Raw genomic sequence first — 19,698 nt, forward strand, 5'->3', positions numbered from 1 at the left:
GGCTGAGGGTCTGTCTGCAAGGCCACCACTGGCTCCTCACCCCACTGCTCAGAGCTGAGTCTGCCTGGAGTCCAGAGATAGAAAGTCTGATCGTTCTGTGGATTCTGAGTCAATCACCAGGTTTACACGCCCGCCCTGGGGACTGCTTTGCATACAGCAGGCACTTAGTACATGTGGTACTTGTTGTTGTTCAGTCGATAAGTTGTGTCTGGCACTTTGTGACCCTATGGATGCTCCTCTGTCCTCCACTATCTCCTAGAGTTTTCTCAGATTCATGTCCATTGATTTAGTGATGCCATCCAACCGTCTCATCCTCTGTCATCCCCTTCTCCTTCTGCCCTTAATCCTTCCCAGCATCAGGGTCTTTTCCAATGAGTCGGCTCTTCACATCAGGTGGCCAAAGTATTGGAGCTTCAGCTTCAGCATCAGTCCTTCCAGTGAATATTCAGAGTTGATTTCCTTTAGGATGGACTGGTTGGATCTCCTTGCAGCCCAAGAGACTCTCAGTTTGGTACTAATGCCAGCCAAATGATGCCCAGAAACGTAATTCACATATTTCCTTGACTCTAAAGTGCTAGGGGGATGACAGAGGATGAGATGGTTGGATGGCGTCACTGACTCGATGGACATGAGTTTGAGCAAGCTCCGGAGTTGGTGATGAACAGGGAAGCCTGGCGTGCTGGAGTCCATGGGGTCGCAAAGAGTCAAACACAACTGAGAAACTGAACTGAACTGAAAGTGCTACCAGGTAAGATGCCACTGCTGCTGCTAAGTCACTTCAGTCGTGTCCAGCTCTGTGTGACCCCATAGGCGGCAGCCCACCAGGCTCCCCCGTCCCTGGGATTCTCCAGGCAAGAAGACTGGAGTGGGTTGCCATTTCCTTCTCCAATGCATGCATGCCTGCTCCGTTGCTTCAGTTGTGTCCGACTCTGTGCGACCCTATGGACAGCAGCCCACCAGGCTCCTCTGTCCGCAGGAGTATCTAGGCAAGAATACTGGAGTGGTTTGCCATTTCCTTTTCCAAGGTAAGATGGACGATCAGTGTAATAACAGATTTTTAGGGAAAAAAAAAAGAAAAATGAACGCCCACCCTACATCAGGGCTGTCCTCTGTTGTGAGTTGTGTCAGCTTCTCACAAATGTTCAGATGATAACAAATGAGCATCTCAGTGAAGGGAGTGTGGGGATAAATGCAAGATGTGACGGCTTGTCTCTGCTTGTGGCCTTAGGGAGTGGGTGTTTCCTATAGAAGAGGGGGTCGGGATAGGATCCCTGGCTCTTGGCGGGGCTTAGCCAGGCCCCAGGGAGGCGGCAGAGCCCAGAACCCAAGTGGAGACCCCCACGTCGGCGGGCCTGCGGCGGGGGCTTGCTGCACAAACTGGGCTCCTGGCTTCGGAGCCTGATGGAGCGCGCCACCTTGTGGGCAGGAACCGCAGTGCAGGGGCCAGGCGCCCCGCCCCTGGACCAGCCCCTCTGCCACTCCCAGTCCTTGCGGGCACCACTTGGGTCCACGCGGTCACGCCCTCTCCCCTCAGCAGCCTGGCCTTCTGTCTCCCCGGGGAGGAGACTGGGTCTACAAGCCTGGGTCCAGGCTCTGGGTTTCAGGTGCTCCGTGACCCTGGCCGGTTTGTCAACCACTCTGCGCCTCAGTTTCTCTACTTTGCAGGCCGGTGGCCAGGACTCATTCCTCTTGCCCTGCTCTCTGCAGACATGCAGACCTGACCCTTACAGTCATTCTTACAGAAGACCCGTGCCTGAGCGGCCAGCCGGAGCGCTCAGTGGCGCTGGGGGAGCAGGGGCCGTCGACCGCACCCTGGGGTGGCTGGAGGCTCTTCGGAGGGGGGGCTTTGGAGCCGAGGAAGGAATCAGGGAGGGCCTGGCGTCGGGGACAGGGAGGAGGGCATGGAGGGGCCACGGACCTCTCTGTTCTTGGGCCCCTAGGGCTGAGTGGGTAGGGGCAGAGAGCTTCAAGAATTGTAACAGAGCAGGCTGGAGGACACTTTTTTGTGTCCAAAAATGTGTGTACACAAAAAAAGAGCCTAAAAAAGTGTCCACCACCGCCCCCTTGTGTCACGGCGGAAATCAGACACCGAAGAGCCCAGCAACCAGAAGAAGCGAAAACAGAGGGAACCGTCTTGGAAGTGACGGGTGCAATAGATTAAAACCCTGTAGTTAGTACTGACCACATAGGAAGGGGACTATAGATCTTGAGAAATATAAGCTGGACCAAGGAACTAGCCGAAAATGAACTGATCCGACACTGCCCACAACAATACCAGAGAAAGTCCTAGATATATTTTTACTATCTTTTTTTAATTTTTAAATTTTTTAAGTCCTCTATTACTCCCTTAATTGTCATTTTTATAACCTACTATTACTTTGCAAAAAAAAGAGACCCTATTTTTTAAAGCAGACTTCATATATATATATATCGGAGAAGACAATGGCACCCCACTCCAGTACTCTTGCCTGGAAAATCCCAAGGATGGAGGAGCCTGGTGGGCTGCAGTCCATGGGATCGCTGAGGGTCGGACACGACTGAGCGACTTCACTTTCCCTTTTCACTTTCATGCCTTGGAGAAGGAAATGGCAACCCACTCCAGTGTTCTTGCCTGGAGAATCCCAGGGATGGGGGAGCCTGGTGGGCTGCCGTCTCTGGGGTCGCACAGAGTCGGACACGGCTGAAGTGATTTAGCAGCAGCATATATATATATATATATATATTTTATACTTTTTGTGACTTTTTTTTTCTTTTTTTCTGTTCTTTAACATTGTATTTTTGAAAATCCAACCTCTTCTCTAGGTTTTTAATCTTTGCTTTTAAGTATTTGATATCAATTTTGTGCCTTTAAAGAACCCAATCTTCAGTACCCATTTTTACTTGGGAGCGAGATTACTGGCTTGACTGCTCTCTCCCTCTTTGGACTCTCCTTTTTCTCCACCAGGTCGCCTCTGTCTCCTCCCTCCCCCTTCTCTTCTCTACCCATCTCTGTGAATCTCTGTGTGTTCCAGACGGTGGAGAACACTTAGGGAACTGATTGCTGGCTGGATCTGTCTCTCTCCTTTCATTCCCCCTTTTTATCCTCCTGGTCACCTCTGTCTCCTTCCTCCCTCTTCTCTTCTCTGTATAATTCTGTGAACACCTCTGAGCAGTCCAGACTGTGGAGCACACATAAGGAAGTGATTACTGGCTAGCTTGCTCTCTCCTCTTTTGATTCCCCCTCATCTCATTCGGGTCACCTCTAACTCCCTCCTCCCTCTTCTCTTCTCCATATAACTCTGTGAACCTCTCTGGGTGTCCCTCACTGTGGAGAAACTTTTCATCTTTAACCTAGATGTTTTATCAATGGTGCTGTATAGAAGGAGAAGTCTTGAGGCTACTGTAGAAATAAGACTGAAAACGAGAGGCAGGAGGCTTAACTCCAAATCCTGAGAACACCAGAGAACTCCTGACTCCAGGGAACATTAATTGACAGGAGCTCATCAAACGCCTCCATACCTACACTGAAACCAAGTACCAGCCAAGGGCCAACAAGTTCCAGAGCAAGACATACCATGCAAATTCTCCAGCAACACAGGAACACAGCCCTGAGCGTCAATATACAGGCTGCCCAAAGTCACTCCAAACCCATTGACATCTCATAACTCATTACTGGACACTTCACTGCACTCCAGAGAGAAGAAATCCAGCTCCACCCACCAGAACACCGACACAAGCTTCCCTGACCAGGAAACCTTGACAAACCACCCGTACAACCTCACCCACAGTGAGGAAACTCCACAATAAAGAGAACTCCACAAACTGCCAGAATACAGAAAGGCCATCCCAAACACAGCAATATAAACAGGATGAAGACACAGAAGAATACCCAGCAGGTATTGCAAGAGGGCATCACAGGGCAGACACAGTGAAACCATAATCACAGAAAACTAGTCAATCTGATCACACGAACCACAGCCTTGTCTAACTCAATGTAACTAAGCCATGCCCGTGGGGCCCCCCACGATGGGCGGGTCATGATGGAGAGGTCTGACAGAATGTGGTCCACTGGAGAAGGGAATGGCAAACCACTTCAGTATTCTTGCCTTGAGAACACCATGAACAGTATGAAAAGGCAAAATGATAGGATACTGAAAGAGAAACTCCCCAGGCCAGTAGGTGCCCAATATGCTACTGGAGATCAGTGGAGAAATAACTCCAGAAAGAATGAAGGGATGGAGCCAAAGCAAAAACAATATCCAGCTGTGGATGTAACTGGTGATAGAAGCAAGGTCCGATGCTGTAAAGAGCAATATTGCATAGGAACCTGGAATGTCAGGTCCATGAATCAAGGCAAATTGGAAGTGGTCAAACAAGAGATGGCAAGAGTGAATGTTGACATTCTAGGAATCAGTGAACTAAGATGGACTGGAATGGGTGAATTTAACTCAGATGACCATTATATCTACTACTGTGGGCAGGAATTCCTTAGAAGAAATGGAGTAGCCATCGTGGTCAACAAAAGAGTCCGAAATGCAGTACTTGGATGCAATCTCAAAAATGACAGAATGATCTCTGTTCATTTCCAAGGCAAACCATTCAATATCACAGTAATCCAAGTCTATGCCCCAACCAGTAATGCTGAAGAACCTGAAGTTGAACAGTTCTATGAAGACCTACAAGACCTTTTAAAACTAACACCCAAAAAAGATGTCCTTTTCATTATAGGGGACTGGAATGCAAAAGTAGGAAGTCAAGAAACACCTGGAGTAACAGGCAAATTTGGCCTTGGAATACGGAATGAAGCAGGGCAAAGGCTAATAGAGTTCTGCCATGAGAACGCACTGGTCATAGCAAAACCCTCTTCCAACAACACAAGAGAAGAGTCTACACATGGACATCACCAGATGGTCAACACCGAAATCAGATTGATTGTATTCTTTGCAGCCAAAGATGGAGAAGCTCTATACAGTCAACAAAAACAAGACCAGGAGCTGACCATGGCTCAGATCATGAACTCCTTATTGCCAAATTCAGACTTAAATTGAAGAAAGTAGGGAAAACCACTAGACCATTCAGGTATGACCTAAATCAACTGATTATACAGTGGAAGTGAGAAATCGATGTAAGGGACTAGATCTGATAGATAGAGTGCCTGATGAACTATGGACAGAGGTTCGTGACATTGTACAGGAGACAGGGATCAAGACCATCCCCATGGAAAAGAAATGCAAAAAAGCAAAATGGCTGTCTGGGGAGGCCTTACAAATAGCTGTGAAAAGAAGAGAAGTGAAAAGCAAAGGAGAAAAGGAAAGATATAAACATCTGAATGCAGAATTCCAAAGAATAGCAAGAAGAGATAAGAAAGCTTTCCTCAGAATGGGAAAGACTAGAGATCTCTTCAAGAAAACTAGAGATACCAAGGAAACATTTCATGCAAAGATGGGCTCGATAAAGGACAGAAATGGTAGGGACCTAACAGAAGCAGAAGATATTAAGAAGAGGTGGCAGGAATACACAGAACTGTACAAAAAAGATCTTCACGACCCAGATAATCACGAAGGTGTGATCATTCACCTAGAGCCAGACATCCTGGAATGTGAAGTCAAGTGGGCCTTAGAAAGCATCACTACGAACAAAGCTAGTGGAGGTGATGGAATTCCAGTGGAGCTATTTCAAATCCTGAAAGATGATGCTGTGAAAGTGCTGCACTCAATATGCCAGCAAATTTGGAAAACTCAGCAGTGGCCACAGGACTGGAAAAGATCCGTTTTCATTCCAATCCCAAAGAAAGGCAATGCCAAAGAATGCTCAAACTACCGCACAATTGCACTCATCTCACACGCTAGTAAAGTAATGCTCAAAATTCTCCAAGCCAGGCTTCAGCAATATGTGAACCGTGAACTTCCAGATGTTCAAGCTGGTTTTATAAAAGGCAGAGGAACCAGAGATCAAATTGCCAACATCTGCTGGATCATGGAAAAAGCAAGAGAGTTCCAGAAAAACATCTATTTCTGCTTTATTGACTATGCCAAAGCCTTTGACTGTGTGGATCACAATACACTGTGGAAAATTCTGAAAGAGATGGGAATACCAGACCACTTGACCTGCCTCTTGAGAAATCTATATGCAGGTCAGGAAGCAACAGTTAGAACTGGACATGGAACAACAGACTGGCTCCAAATAGGAAAAGGAGTACATCAAGGCTGTATATTGTCACCCTGCTTGTTTCACTTCTATGCAGAGTACATCATGAGAAACGCTGGGCTGGAAGAAGCACAAGCTGGAATCAAGATAGCCAGGAGCAATATCAATAACCTCAGATATGCAGATGACACCACCCTTATGGCAGAAAGTGGAGAGGAACTAAAAAGCCTCTTGATGAAAAAGTGGAGAGTGAAAAAATTGGCTTAAAGCTCAACATTCAGAAGATGAAGATCATGGCATCTGGTCCCATCACTTCATGGGAAATAGATGGGAAAACAGTGGAAACAGTGTCAGACTTTATTTTTTGGGGCTCCAAAATCACTGCAGATGGTGACTGCAGCCATGAAATTAAAAGACACTTACTCCTTGGAAGGAAAGTTATCACCAACCTAGATAGCATATTCAAAAGCAAAGACATTACTTTGCCAACAAAGGTCCCTCTAGTCAAGGCTATGGTTTTTGCAGTGGTCATGTATGGATGTGAGAGTTGGACTGTGAAGAAGGCTGAGTGCTGAAGAATTGATGTTTTTGAACTGTGGTGTTGGAGAAGACTCTTGAGAGTCCCTTGGACTGCAAGGAGATCCAACCAGTCCATTCTGAAGGAGATCAGCCCTGGGATTTCTTTGGAAAGAATGATGTTAAAGCTGAGACTCCAGTACTTTGGCCAGCTGATGTGAAGAGTTGACTCATTGGAAAAGCCTCTGATGCTTGGAGGGATTGGGGGCAGGAGGAGAAGGAGATGACAGAGGATGAGATGGCTGGATGGCATCCCTGACTCGATGGACATGAGTCTGAGTGAACTCCGGGAGTTGGTGATGGGCAGGGAGGCCTGGCATGCTGCGATTCATGGGGTCACAAAGAGTCGGACAAGACTGAGCGACTGAACTGAACTGAGGCTGGAGGAGGTCACCTGACAATATCCAGAGTTATAAGAAAAGGAGGAAGGCGGAGAGTCAGTATCCTACAGACCAGCTCTGTCTGGTAGAACTTTCTAGAAACACTGCAGCCCCATGCAGTAGCCACACATGGTTAATGAGCATTTAAGATGTGGCTGGTATGAATGAGAAGCTGAGTGTGTAACGGCATTTCATTTTAATTAATTCAAATGTAAATAGTCAAATGTGGCTAGGGCCTAAAGCTATCAGACAGCACAGCGATGAGACAGGAATGGGCATCACAAAGCTGTGCCCGCCGGGACTCCCCTGGAGGTCAGGGGTTAGGACTCCCCGCTTTCACTGCTGGGCCAAGGTTCAGTCCCTGGTCTGGGAACTAAGATCCCCGCAAGCCCCACTGTGAGGCTAAAAAAATGAAATTTTAAAATGTTGCACATGAATTAAAATTAATTCACATGTAAAAAGAAAAAGAGAGAGCGAGACATGCATACAGAACAGATGAAAGGTGCAGCCTAGGATTTCAGAATGATGCCCCCAAATTAAGAAAGATGATAGAAATCATGAAAGAACAACACAAGTCACCTCACGTCTCTTTTTCTTTTACACGTGAGTTAATTTTAATTCATGTGCAACTTTTTATTTTATTTTTTTAGCAGAAAATAAGTGACTGGAGAAATAGACAATGTGCGAGTTGAAAGGCTCAGGGAATAATTAGAAATATTGGGTTGGCCACAAGTTTCATTCGGAATTTTCCATATTACCTTATGGAAAAACTCAAATGAATCTTTTAGCCAGCCCAATAAAAGGAAAAAATAATTCTGGGAATGGAAGGCGAAATTAAAAGGGACCCAAGAAGGAGTAAACAGAAAAAACACTGCCTGGAGATAAACAGAAGATCGGAAGTAGGAAAGTTTTTTAAGTCAAAAAGGAATAATGAAGATATAAAAGGCTTTGAGAGAGAATGAGAGATGTGGACACCAGGCTGCTGCTGCTGCTAAGTCGCTTTAGTCGTGTCCAACTCTGTGCGACCCCGTAGATGGCAGCCCACCAGGCTCCCCCGTCCCTGGGATTCTCCAGGCACGAGCTCTGGAGTGGGTTAAACGGCCTAATATATGACTGGTTACAGGAGCCCCCAGAGAAGAGAACCAGATCAGTGGCCAGAGCAAGCATCAGAACCAGAATTCCAGAAAGCAGTTTCTGAAATTGAAGACAAATGAACAGCCTTGGATGACACGTTGAAAGAGCACATCTTATACCAGGAAAATTAACCTGGGATGATGACTAACTCTGAGACAAAGCTAAATGAAACTTCAAAGCGAAAGAAAATAAAATCCTTCAGACATTCAGGTTAAAACAAACAAACAAACAAACGCGTCTCTTAGGAGGGAAATGCCTCAGATCAGCCTTGGACTGTTGACAGCCTCGCGTTCCACCCGAAGATTATATTGCTGCATATGCAAAGGAGGAACGGTGAGCCCAGAACATTACATTCAGAGAACACGGCCTCGAGTGGCAGAGGCTGCGGAGAGGCCCCCTCTGCGCAGGGGGACTGCTTCCAGGAGGCTTCACTGGACTCATCCTCCAGGGAGACTGGTCAGCACAGCCCCATGCCGCCCTGAGTGCCCGAGGGGTCCAGGAAGGGGCAGGACCCTCTCCCAGGAGGGAGGGAGGCCTGACTGGAGAATGGCTTTTTCAAGTAAACTTTTTATTTTAGAAAAGTTTTAGGTTAACAGAAAAAATTGCAAAGACAGTTCAGAGTTCCCTTATACCCACACTCAGCTTCCCCAGTTAACATCTCATGTTGTTGTCCAGTTGCGTCCAACTCTTTGCGACCCCGTGGACTGCAGCACACCAGGCTTCCCTGTCCTTCACTACCTCCCGGAGTTTGCTCAAATTCATGTCCATTGAGTCAGATGCCATCCAACCATCTCATCGCATGTTGCCCCCTTCTCCTCCTGCCCTCAGTCTTTCCCAGCATCAGGGTCTTTTCCAACTAGTCAGCTCTTTGCATCTGGCGGCCAAGGTATTGGAGCCTCAGTTTATGTTAACATCTTATGTTATTTTGTTACCAGTGAACCGATATCTATGCGTCACTGATCACTCCAGTCCAGACTTTATCCAGAGCCTTGTTGTTTAGTCACTAAGCCGTGTCCGACTCTGCGACCCCATGGACTGTAGCCCTCCAGGCTCCTCTGTCCCTGGGATTTCCCAGGCTAGAAAACTGGAGTGGGTTGCCGTTTCCTTTTCCAGGGGATCTTTCCCATGCAGGGATCGAAGCTGCGTCTCCTGCATTGCAGGTGGATTCTTTACCGCTGAGCGCTATCTTTACCTTTTTTTAGCCACTATCTTTAGCATTATTCTTTACCCGTGAGCCACTCTTCTTCACTGAGAAGCCACTCTCCAGAGCCTTGCTTTTATCTAATACACTTTCTCTGTTCCCCCACCCCCCGCCAGGATCCCTCACGACGTCAGTCACCCTGTCTCCTTAGCTCCTCTGGGCTGTGACGGTCTCTCCCACTGCGCTTGTTTTGATGGCCTTTGCTGTCCTGAGGAGTGTTGACCAGGAACTTTGCAGGGGGCCCCTTGCCTGGGATTTGCCAGGTGTTTTTCTCAGGATTGGACTGGGGTTCTGGGTTTTGGGGGGAAGACTACAGAGGTGAAGCGCCCCCGGCCCGTCCCATCAGGGCGCGTGCGGTCAGCGAGACTTCCCCCCAAGCCCCACCTACTCTGTACTTTGGGGAAAAGTCAGAACAGTGACATGTATCTATTTAAATCTTTCTTTACATAAAGCATGATGAGAACGTAGTTTTATTACTTTATATAGCCAATACTTATAGATTTTCCCACCTATGCACATACCTTTTATTGTGGTAAAATATTCATCACACAGGATTTACCGTCTTAACCGTTCTTCCGCGAACGATTCAGCAACGTTGGTGTGCAGCCGCCGCCGCCGCCGTCCAGAACTGTTCTCATGTTGCAAAACCGACTCTGTTCTCCACTAAACACCCCCTCCCATCCTCCTCCCCCAGCCCGGCACCACCATCATCTTTCTTTCTCTGTAGATTTGACTCCTGTTTGACCTTCAGTAAGTGGAATCATACGGCATTTACCTTTTCCGTGTTGGCTGATTCCATTGAGCACAAGGTCCTCAAACTCCATCCACACGGCAGCAGGTGTCAGAATGGCCTTCCTTTTCAGGCTGAATGACATTGCATTGTATGCAGAGACCGCACTTTGCTTACCCGTTCACCGTCAGTGGAACTTGGGTGAACTTCACTTCACCTTCCGTCGTCTGTGAACAACGCTGCTGTGAACATGGGTGCCTTCAATTCTTTAGGGAATATATGCGTGCGTGTGCGCTCAGCCGCTCAGTCGTGTCCGACTCTTTGCGACCCCATGCACTGTAGCCCGCCAGGCTCCTCTGTCCATGGGATTTCCCAGGCGAGAATACTGGAGTGGGTTGCCATTTCCTCCTCCAGGGATCTTCCCGACTGAGGGATCAGACCCATGTCTCCCCGTGTCCTGCGTTGGCAGGTGGGCTCTGCTCCACTGTGCCACCAGGGGAGCCCATGGACTTGCTGGGCCACATGGTAATTGTGTGCTTTGCCTTTTACGGAGCTGCCAGACTGTCCCGCAGAGGCTGCGCCACCGTGCACGTCCACCAGCGCTCCCTGGGGGTCCTGATTCCTTCCCATGCACACCAGTGGAATGTTATTTTCCTTTGTTTTCTTTTACTAAATAGTGACAGCAATCCTGATGGTGTAAAGCGGCACATCTTTTTAAATTTAAGCATTTCTCTTGTTTTTTGAGCAGATGTCACGGACTAGTTCCATTTTCTTCCCTCCCCAAATTCTTGTGCTGAATCCCTCATCCCAGCATGGTGGCATTAAGAGACGGGGCTTTTAGAAGATGCTTAGGGTTAGACGAGCTCACGGGGGGGTCCTCACAATGGGCTTAGTGTCCACCCCACAGTCCATCCTCAGGGTGGGGGTCTCTCTCAACTGTGCCAGTGCCAGGGCACGACCCAGGTCCTCCCTGCCTCCTCCCGTGGTCCGGAGGCCGGAGCCGCACTCACCAGCCTCCATTCAGCAGCCCTCCCTGCACCCAAAGGCTGAACCCATCACCAGCATGCCCTGAATACACCCCAAACCCGCAAACTCGCCGCCCCTCTGCCCACAGGATGCCCAGGGGCAAAGCTGTTACCAGGAGAAGGGAGGAGTGGCCCAGACCGGCTCTGCCTCTCGGGGGAGAGCTTGCTTGGCACCTCTGAGGAAGTGTAGTGAAAGGGGAGCAACCTTGGAGACCCAAGGCCCTGGGCTCCTGTTTTAAGGCAGTAAGGGTCAGACCAGGAGGCGGGAGGGTTGTTTGGCTGCTGGCTGTGGGCCCTCGCCTCGTGCCTTTGCCGCTCGATCCCTGGTGCCCCCACTGCACCCCTGGAGTGACGACGTGTGGCCTGGGGCTGAGAGCACATACGCCAGAGAGGGACCGCCTGGACCTGGGTCCTGGCTCTGCTGCCTCCATGCCGTGTGACTCTGGACAAGTGGCTGAGCCTCTCTGTGCCTGAGTTTCCAAACCTGTTCCAACCCGGGGATCACACAGATCAAACAGAACCAGGGGTCTTTTGAGGAGTCAGTGAGTTTGTATGTATAAAGCATTTAAGATAGTGCCTGCCACATGGTGAGTGCAAGGTATTCGGACCTTCGAAGTTTTAGCCAACTCTTCATTATCCATTTAGCAAATGTCTACCCATCAGGATTACTTACCAGGCCTTGGGTTGGCAGAGATGAATCGAAGGAAAATACAGCATAGGAGCAAGTAACTGCTCCCCACGATAAGCTGGAATGGGCGATCAGTGAGGGGTCCTGGGTTCGAAGGGACATGAGAGGCAGGATGGAGGCTTTTTGCCTGGGGTAGGAGAGGAAGGCTTCTTGGAGGAGGTGGCGTTTAAGCTAGGCCTGGAAGCATGGGCTGGCAGTGACAGGCACACGCGCAGGCAGCCCGCTGATCGGCTGCCAACCTGCCAAAGTCTGAGCGCCGATGGGCTCTAAGTCTGCTGGGACCCGGGATCTGAAATGACTTCGTTGCAGAGCTGAGCGAACCCAAAAGCCCACTGGAAACCTGCGCGCTGCCCTGACTGGCAGTACCCCACGGGGTGCCCACCGTACTGACCAAGCCGGAGGCCGGCGGGCGGCAATGCGGGCTGCTGGCCTCTGGACCCTGCTCCTCTCACGTGCTTCAGCTGAACCCTGAGGCTGGGGGTCCTGACACCAACCTGACGCATGAGGCGAGACCCCTGGGGCCTGGCCTGCCCCACCCCCGTGCAACATTTCTGCAGTCTTACCCCGTCTTCAGGCCTCCGGCTTTCGCCAAGGCCCATGGCTATCACACCACTGCAGATAGCCAACCTGGGGCCCGGGCCCTGCCTGGGCAGAGATGGTGCCCGGGAGGCAGCAAGCCGCGCTGACTCCCGGGAAGACGGCCAACGCCTGCACCAGCTTGCCCAGGCGCACCCCTCTGCCCCCGGCTAACCATGACGCAGGCATCAGGGCCCGGCCTAGCTGTCACCTCCTCTGGGCGGGGACCAGGGCTGTCCACGCAGTCTCCAGCCTTGGTGCTTCCGTGACACGGATGGGGGGAAGCGTTACAACAGGAAAAGTCAGGAAACCGACAGACTGATCTGGAACACCGACAGGAAAACCCACTCAGACCCGTCAAGAAGAAAAGGAGCTGTAACACTGAAGCTGAAGCTCCAGTACTGTGGCCGCCTGATGCAAAGAGCCGACTCATTAGAAAAGCCCCTGATGCTGGGAAGGATTGAGGACAGGAGGAGAAGGGGACGACAGAGGATGAGATGTTTGGATGGCATCACCGGCTCAATGGACAGGAGTTTGAGCAAATTCCAGGAGATGGTGAAGGATGGGGATGCCTGGCGTGCTGCAGTCCGGGCGGTCGCAAAGAGTCGGACACGACTTGGCGACTGAACAACAGAGGGCCCTTTCAGAGTTACCCTGTGGGGCGGGGACTAAGCTAGGAGGGGAAGGCCAGGGGCCGTGGCTCGTTGGAGGCCATCTTTGGAGACTGACTGCCACCTGGAGCACTCTGTGTCTGAGCTCAGGTCTCTGTATGAGACACTCAGGCCGTGTCTGAGCCACTGTGACCCCTCTCCTCCTCTGAGGCCATGGCCACATTTGGGGTCGACTGGAGTTGCAGTGAGATCCTGTTTCTCTGAGATCTGCTCCTGGCTCCTATTTCTACTATGTGACACTCAGAGCCAGTCCATATGGTGCCTGTATCAGTAAGCTATTGCTGTGTAACAAAACTCCCCCAAGTTTGGGAGCTGAAAACACAACCACTCCTTTTTTTTTTTTTTTTTTAATTAATTTTTACTGGAGTATAGTTGCCTGAAAACACAACCACTTCTTATTCCTTGTGAATCTATAGGCCGGCTGGCTGCTTCCGCTAGTTGGAGTTGGCATGTCCACAGGGTAGGCTGTGTGACCTTGACCTTGGGCTGGGTGCTGAGGCTTCGGCAGAGGGCTCCTCTCTGGCCTTCTGCTCTCTCCCCCACTTCGCAGGCTCATTCCCAGGATTGCAGAGCTTTGCGTGCTAAGTTGCTTCAGTCGCGTCCAACTCTTTGCGAACCTATGGACTGTGGCCCGCCATGCTCCTCTGTCCAAGGGATTCTCTAGGCAAGAATACTGGAGTGGGTGGCTGTGCCCTCCTCCAGGGCATCTTCCCAACCCAGGGGTTGATCCTGCATCTCTTATATATCCTGCATTGGCAGGCAGGATCTTTACCACTAGCACCAGCTGGGAAGCCCCAGCACCTTGAGAGGGAGCAGACATGCATGGGACCCTTAAGGCCCAGGCTCAGACCAGCATGGAGTGGTTTATGCCATATTCTACTGGCCAAAACCAGTCATAGGTTACTGCTGATTCGCGGTGCAAAGTCACATTGCAGATACACGGACAAAGGGAGGGTGAAGAAGGCCGGCCAGGTGTCACTGGTCTGCTGCTGTGCCCCGGTGAGACGGAGGGGCCCCGTCCCCCGGTCAGGATGCCCAGCTTGGCGGTGTCAGGGACTGCTTACCACTCACCGCTTGGCCGGACACCTCTGGGGACCCCTGTGACCCTGCCTGATGTTAATGCCTCCCTCAGGCTGGAGGTGTCATCTGAACCAGGCCAGCTCAGGAGCTGGATTAGAAATGTGAGTCTTGGCATCAGGATTAGCTTCTGAGTTCACCCGAGATGCGCTGAGCGCAGGAGCTGCGGCTGGTTGCCGGGCGCATGGAGGAGTGGAGCGGACAGCCCGAGAAGGGAGTGAAGGCTGCGAGGAAACGCCGAGCGGGAGGACAAGGAGGCAGGGAGGGCCATCCGGGCCGCGGAGGGCCAGCTCCTCCGGCCCGTCCTTCCAGCCCTGTTTGTCCAGGCCAGGGTGCGCTCCACTCCCCACCCGGCCACTGTACCTCCCGCACCGTCTATGCTCAGGGGCCCGCAGAGCTCCTTCAGATCCGGATCGGAATCCACGCCAGCGTCAGCCTGTGCGTGGTCAGTGTGCTCAGAGGCGCGGGGAGGCCGTGGGGCCGGGCGCTCCCAGGACCCGGAGCTCGGAGGCCGGTGGGGCTGGCTGGGTGGCTCAAGCTGGGGAGAGCCGCGGTCACGCAGGAGGAGGACCCGGGGCCAAAGCTGAAGGGCAAACGGGGCCCAGGCGGGGTCAGCAGGAAACCAGCTTCCGCCTGCCAATGCTGGTGGGAGCCCGGACAGCCGGACATGGGGTCCTCCAGGGCATGCTGGACTGGAGGGCGGGAGGCAGTCACCCAGCCTCAGCATCTCCTTAACACCAGGCCGAGGGTCTGGGACTGCCCCCTCCCCCCGCCCTTCCCCCGCCCCTCCCCCTCCCCCTCCCGTCCCCTCCCAGTGCCTCTGCCCCCGCCCCTCCCCTACCCGGTGCCCACTGTGTGCTGTGGTCGGGGGTTCCTGAGGACGCCTGGAAGGGGGGCAGCACAGACAGAACTTGCCGGTTCTCTGTGTGGTGAGGTGTAGGAGATTTTTCAGACCCCGGAGTGTGGTGTCCAGCCCTCTTTTGGTTCCTAGAAGAGCCCCAATCTGTTACCACGTCCACCCTTCACACAAAAATAGGAGAGTGGTCTGGGTTCAGAAAAGCCAAAGCTCTGCCCAGCTGGGTGTGGCCGGTGCTGCCCAGAGCTGGGGGCGTCTGCCGTCTCACCCCTGCACCCGGGGTGCCTCAGCTCTCCCCGTGGCCTGCCTCCATCCCAAAGGTAAGACGGGCAGAACCTTCTGGAATGGCTTCCCTCCTGCCCCAGGCTCCCTGCGCGCCCCGGCTCCCTCTTCTCCTCCAAGAGGCCATCTCCTCCTCCAGGTTCCAATCCAGACGGACCTGGAGAGAAGGGCTGCCCTGGCCTGGATCACACTGTGCCAAGCCTGGCACCCCCGGGCACCCAGAGCTCACCCCTAGACGCAGGTAACTGAGCAGAGCTCATCCAGGCCAGGGCCCAGCAGCGACCTGCCATCATGACGGGCTGCTAGCTTGTGTGGACCCCGCGGCTTGTGGGGGGTCCCTCCCCAGCCCCCCTCGGGGGCTCAGCCTGCGAGGCTGACACTCAGGGATGCTCCTAAGATCCGGGGGGCTGCACTGGGGGCGCCCCGAGCCTCTCCCCTTCTCCCTGAAGTCCGTCCCCACCGCTTTCTCCAGGGATGGGGCAGGCCGCGGGGGCGGGTAACCTCATGGCCCTGCTTCCTGAGCTCTCAAAACCCCGCTGTGCTGAAGGCGGGTGGTAAGCACAGGGCCCCCATCGCCACGTGGGGCTCACACCTGGTGAGGGTTCGGCAGGTGGGGACAAACTGGATTGCTGGGGGAGTGGGGCTGTCCCAGGGACACCCCAAACCGGCCCGTCAGGCAGAGAGAAGTTTCGTCGGCCCAAGGCTCTGAGTCACAGGCCGACAGGCAGGGCAAGGGAGGGCTGCTGGCCTCTTGTCTCAGTCCTGCTGCCTCTTGGAGCTTTTTTCTGCCCAGCTTCTTCCCCGGGCATTTCAGGCCCAGCCAGGGCATCCCCTCCCCTAGGGGCCTCCCCTGACCAGCCCTGCCACCCCCGGGCTCCGTCCCACGACTCATCGTGCCCTGCGGCTCCCTCCTGACTGGCACAGAGGGTGCAGAGACCCCCAGATCCCCAGAGGATCTGGGGGTGCCCCCTTCACACCTCCACCCCGAGCCCCTCTCCTGCCACGCCTGGCCCAGCTGCACCCTCTACATCCCAGACATGCTCATGGGTGCCCCCGGCTACACCCCACTGCAGCCCGGCTTCCGGAGGCAGGCCGGTCTTCTCGGACTCGGCACTCTGCGATGTCTTGGCCAGATAAGTGACTGGTTAGTCTGGTGACTGGTTAGTGTACTTCTTTTCTCTTTCCTCAGGATATTGCAGGAGCTGAAGTCAGCAGTGGCCTGGGGCCTGGTGGCCCATGGAGTGTGTGTGCGTGTGCTTCTGTGTGCGTATTTGTATGTGTGTGTGTCTTTGTGTGTTTGTGCGGTTATTTGCTCATAGGTATTTGTACATGGCTGAGTGTGTATGTGTGTATTTGTGTGTGTGTAAATGTATTCGGCTTCCCTGGTGGCTCAGACAGTAAAGTGTCTGTCTGCACTGCAGGAGACCCGGGTTCGATCCCTGGGTCGGGAAGATCCCCTGGAGAAGGAAATGGCAGCCCACTCCAGTATTCTTGCCTGGAGAATCCCATGGACGGAGGAGCTTGGTGGGTTACAGTCCATGGGGTCGCAAAGAGTCAGATACAACAGAGAGACTTCACTTTCACTTTCTTTCACAGGTATTTGGGCTTCCCAGGGGATACTAGTGGTAAAGAACCCGCCTGCCAGCGCAGGGTACTCAGGAGACGTGGGTTCAATCCCTGGGTTGGGAAGATCCCCTGGGGAAGGGCACAGCAACCTGCTACAGTGTTCTTGCCTGGAGAATCCCAGTGACAGAGGAGCCTGGCGGGTCCGGTCCAGGGGGTCGCACAGAGTCGGACACGACTGCGCACACACACATGCACTTGTGCGCTCAGGACGGAAGGGAGCGCCGTGCCCCCCACAGCAAGGGGCAGGGGGAGGCCCAGGAGAGACCCCGTCCAGAGCGGGGGAGAGGGAGGCAGCCTGAGGGCCTGGGCACATCCTGGCTCCTCCAATTCCTGCTGCTGGTCCTCAGACAGGACACCCAGCTCCCCTTCTCCTGAAGGACACGCTAGTCTTCCTCTTGGGCAGTGGGGGCTTCAGGCTGGGGCTGGTTCCCCAGATGGCAGCTCGCCCACCTTCCTGTGGGAAACCTGACCGGAGACACAGGCGCCCGGCTCACGCGGAGCCCGCAGGGGGCGAGCAGGGCGGAACCTCACCCCGGGGGCCGTGTGCAAAGCTCTCTGAGGGGCCTGTGGGCTCCAGAGTCGCCCGAGGTGAAGAGGGCAGTGAGGGCCTTGACGGGCCACCCGGCCTCTGAGCCCCTTTCCACGGGGTGAGGCTTCCCACCAGGCAGCGCCGTCAGGCTCAGGGAGCCGAGCAGCGGAAGTGCTCAGTGAGGTGCTCAAAAGCCGAACTAGATGTCATGTCGCCCCCTTTACTGAAGCAGACCCAAGAGCGCCCTCTTCCTGGCACACGGCTGGAGGGCGGCAGGAGTGGACGCCCCCAGGCTGCTTCTGCCACGCCCAGCTCTCTGTCCATCCCCGCCAAGCTGGCCTCTCCACGAGTTACCCTCCACAGCCCGCCAGTGAGCCAAGGTGCTAGTCAAAGGAGTGACTCTCAAATGCTGGAATTTCTGTCTAGGAGACAGATAAGAGAGCAGGGCACTGGAGGACTGGCTGTCATGGGGCAGGTGGCCTCCTCCCTGTCGCCAGGAGACTCTCGGCTGGGGCGTGGGGACAACCCACCTGGCACCTGCTCCTGCCAGGGCCCCGTGTGTGAGTGTGGACACCCCCCTTTCAGGGTGGGGACCCATACCCTCAGCCACGCTCCCTGGGCACCACCTCACAGCGGGCACCACGTTTCATCAAGTGATCCTGCTTCTCTCACGGCCACTGCTGTTCTAACGCGCACCTGGCCATGTCCTCTCACAGCTTAAAATCCCTCTCACCTGCAGCGAAGGGCCAGACTCCTTCACCCCATCCCTGCCCACCTCTGGGGCCTCATCTCCCACCCCTCAGTAGCACCGAATGTCTTATGTTCTCCACTCTCCCCCAACACACACGATGCTCTCCACCTCTTTCATGCTTTTCTGTAAGTTGCTCCCTCTGGCTGAAATTCCACATTCCCATTTACCTGGTGAACTCCTATTCACGCTTCAAAGCCCAGCTGGCCTTTTCTCAGACCTTCCCCCTCCTAGGAGGGAGAGAACACTTTCTCTTTGGAGTGACCCTGCCCCTCAGTCTCATCTGACAGTGTTTTAACCAGTACATGGGAGTGTCTCTCTGCCTGGCAGGCCTCGGCCAGGGCAGGCCAGCACATCTGAGTAAGTGGGCCCTGCGTCCAGCACAGGGCTGGGCAGAGGGCGGGCCCTCAGCAGCCCAGATGAGATGCAGCGCCCTCCCCCATCTTGGCTCCAGGAAACAAATCTATAGGAGTGGGCTTGGGGGTCGCAGTGGGGTCCTTTGGGAAGGCTCCCAGTCTCCACCCTGGATCAGAGGCCCCTGTCCTCCCGAGGACACGTGGGTGGGCGAGGCTGCTGATGACCTGATGCTTTGGCTTCTGCTGCCAGCACCGCCTGGTTCTCACCCTTTTGCAGGCGGTGTGAGCGGAGGCTTCCCCGCAGGAGCCCCAGCACCAGCCCTGCGTGGCAGGCAGGACAGCCCCCTGCTGGACGCCTACCTCCTACTCTCCCAAACCTGAGACTCGGGTCACACGGCAACAGGAGCTACGGTGGCAGGTGGACCCAGGGGCTGAGATGGGAGATGACCCTGGATTATCCGGGCGGCTCCGGTGTGAGTGGAGGGAAACCTCACGGTGGAGGGGGGACGGGACCAGTGTCAGTGACTCGGCGTGAGAGAGGCCATCGCTGGCTGTGGACGGACGGAGGGGCCATGAGCCAAGGAACGCAGGTGGTCTCCAGAAGGTGGGAAAGGCAGGAAGCGGGTTCTCCCCCCCGGAGCCTCTGGAAGGACTCAGCGCTGCTAACACGTCGACCACAGCCTCGGGAGACCCCTGTGGACCCCTGACCCCCAGACTGTAGGGTAATAAATGTGTGTTGTTTTAAGGCACTAAGTTTGTCGGGTGTTGTTACATGGGCCACAGGAAATGAATGCACCCATTTCACAGAGGAGGAGACTGAGGAGGAGGCTGAGAGAAGGGACCTGCCCAAGCCCACAGCCAGGGTGCCGCCGGGTCCCCTGACTCACTGCCCCAAGCTCCCTGTCCTGTCCACTCTCCTTCTCCAGCAACCCCCACAGTCCATTCCGCAGAGGGGAGAGGCTGGGAAGAGCTGGCCGCCGTCATTTTTCTGGCTGCCCCCGTGAATAAGTGAATTTTGTGGACAGAGAAGCACGTGTGCCTTGAATCATGCAAAACGACCAAGTACCCAGTTTTGACAGAAGTCGAAACTTGCAGGAGCCGAACACCCTGCCAACAG

This window comes from Bubalus kerabau, chromosome 1 (assembly GCF_029407905.1).
Source record: "Bubalus kerabau isolate K-KA32 ecotype Philippines breed swamp buffalo chromosome 1, PCC_UOA_SB_1v2, whole genome shotgun sequence".
In the NCBI taxonomy this organism is placed as follows: Eukaryota; Metazoa; Chordata; class Mammalia; order Artiodactyla; family Bovidae; genus Bubalus; species Bubalus kerabau.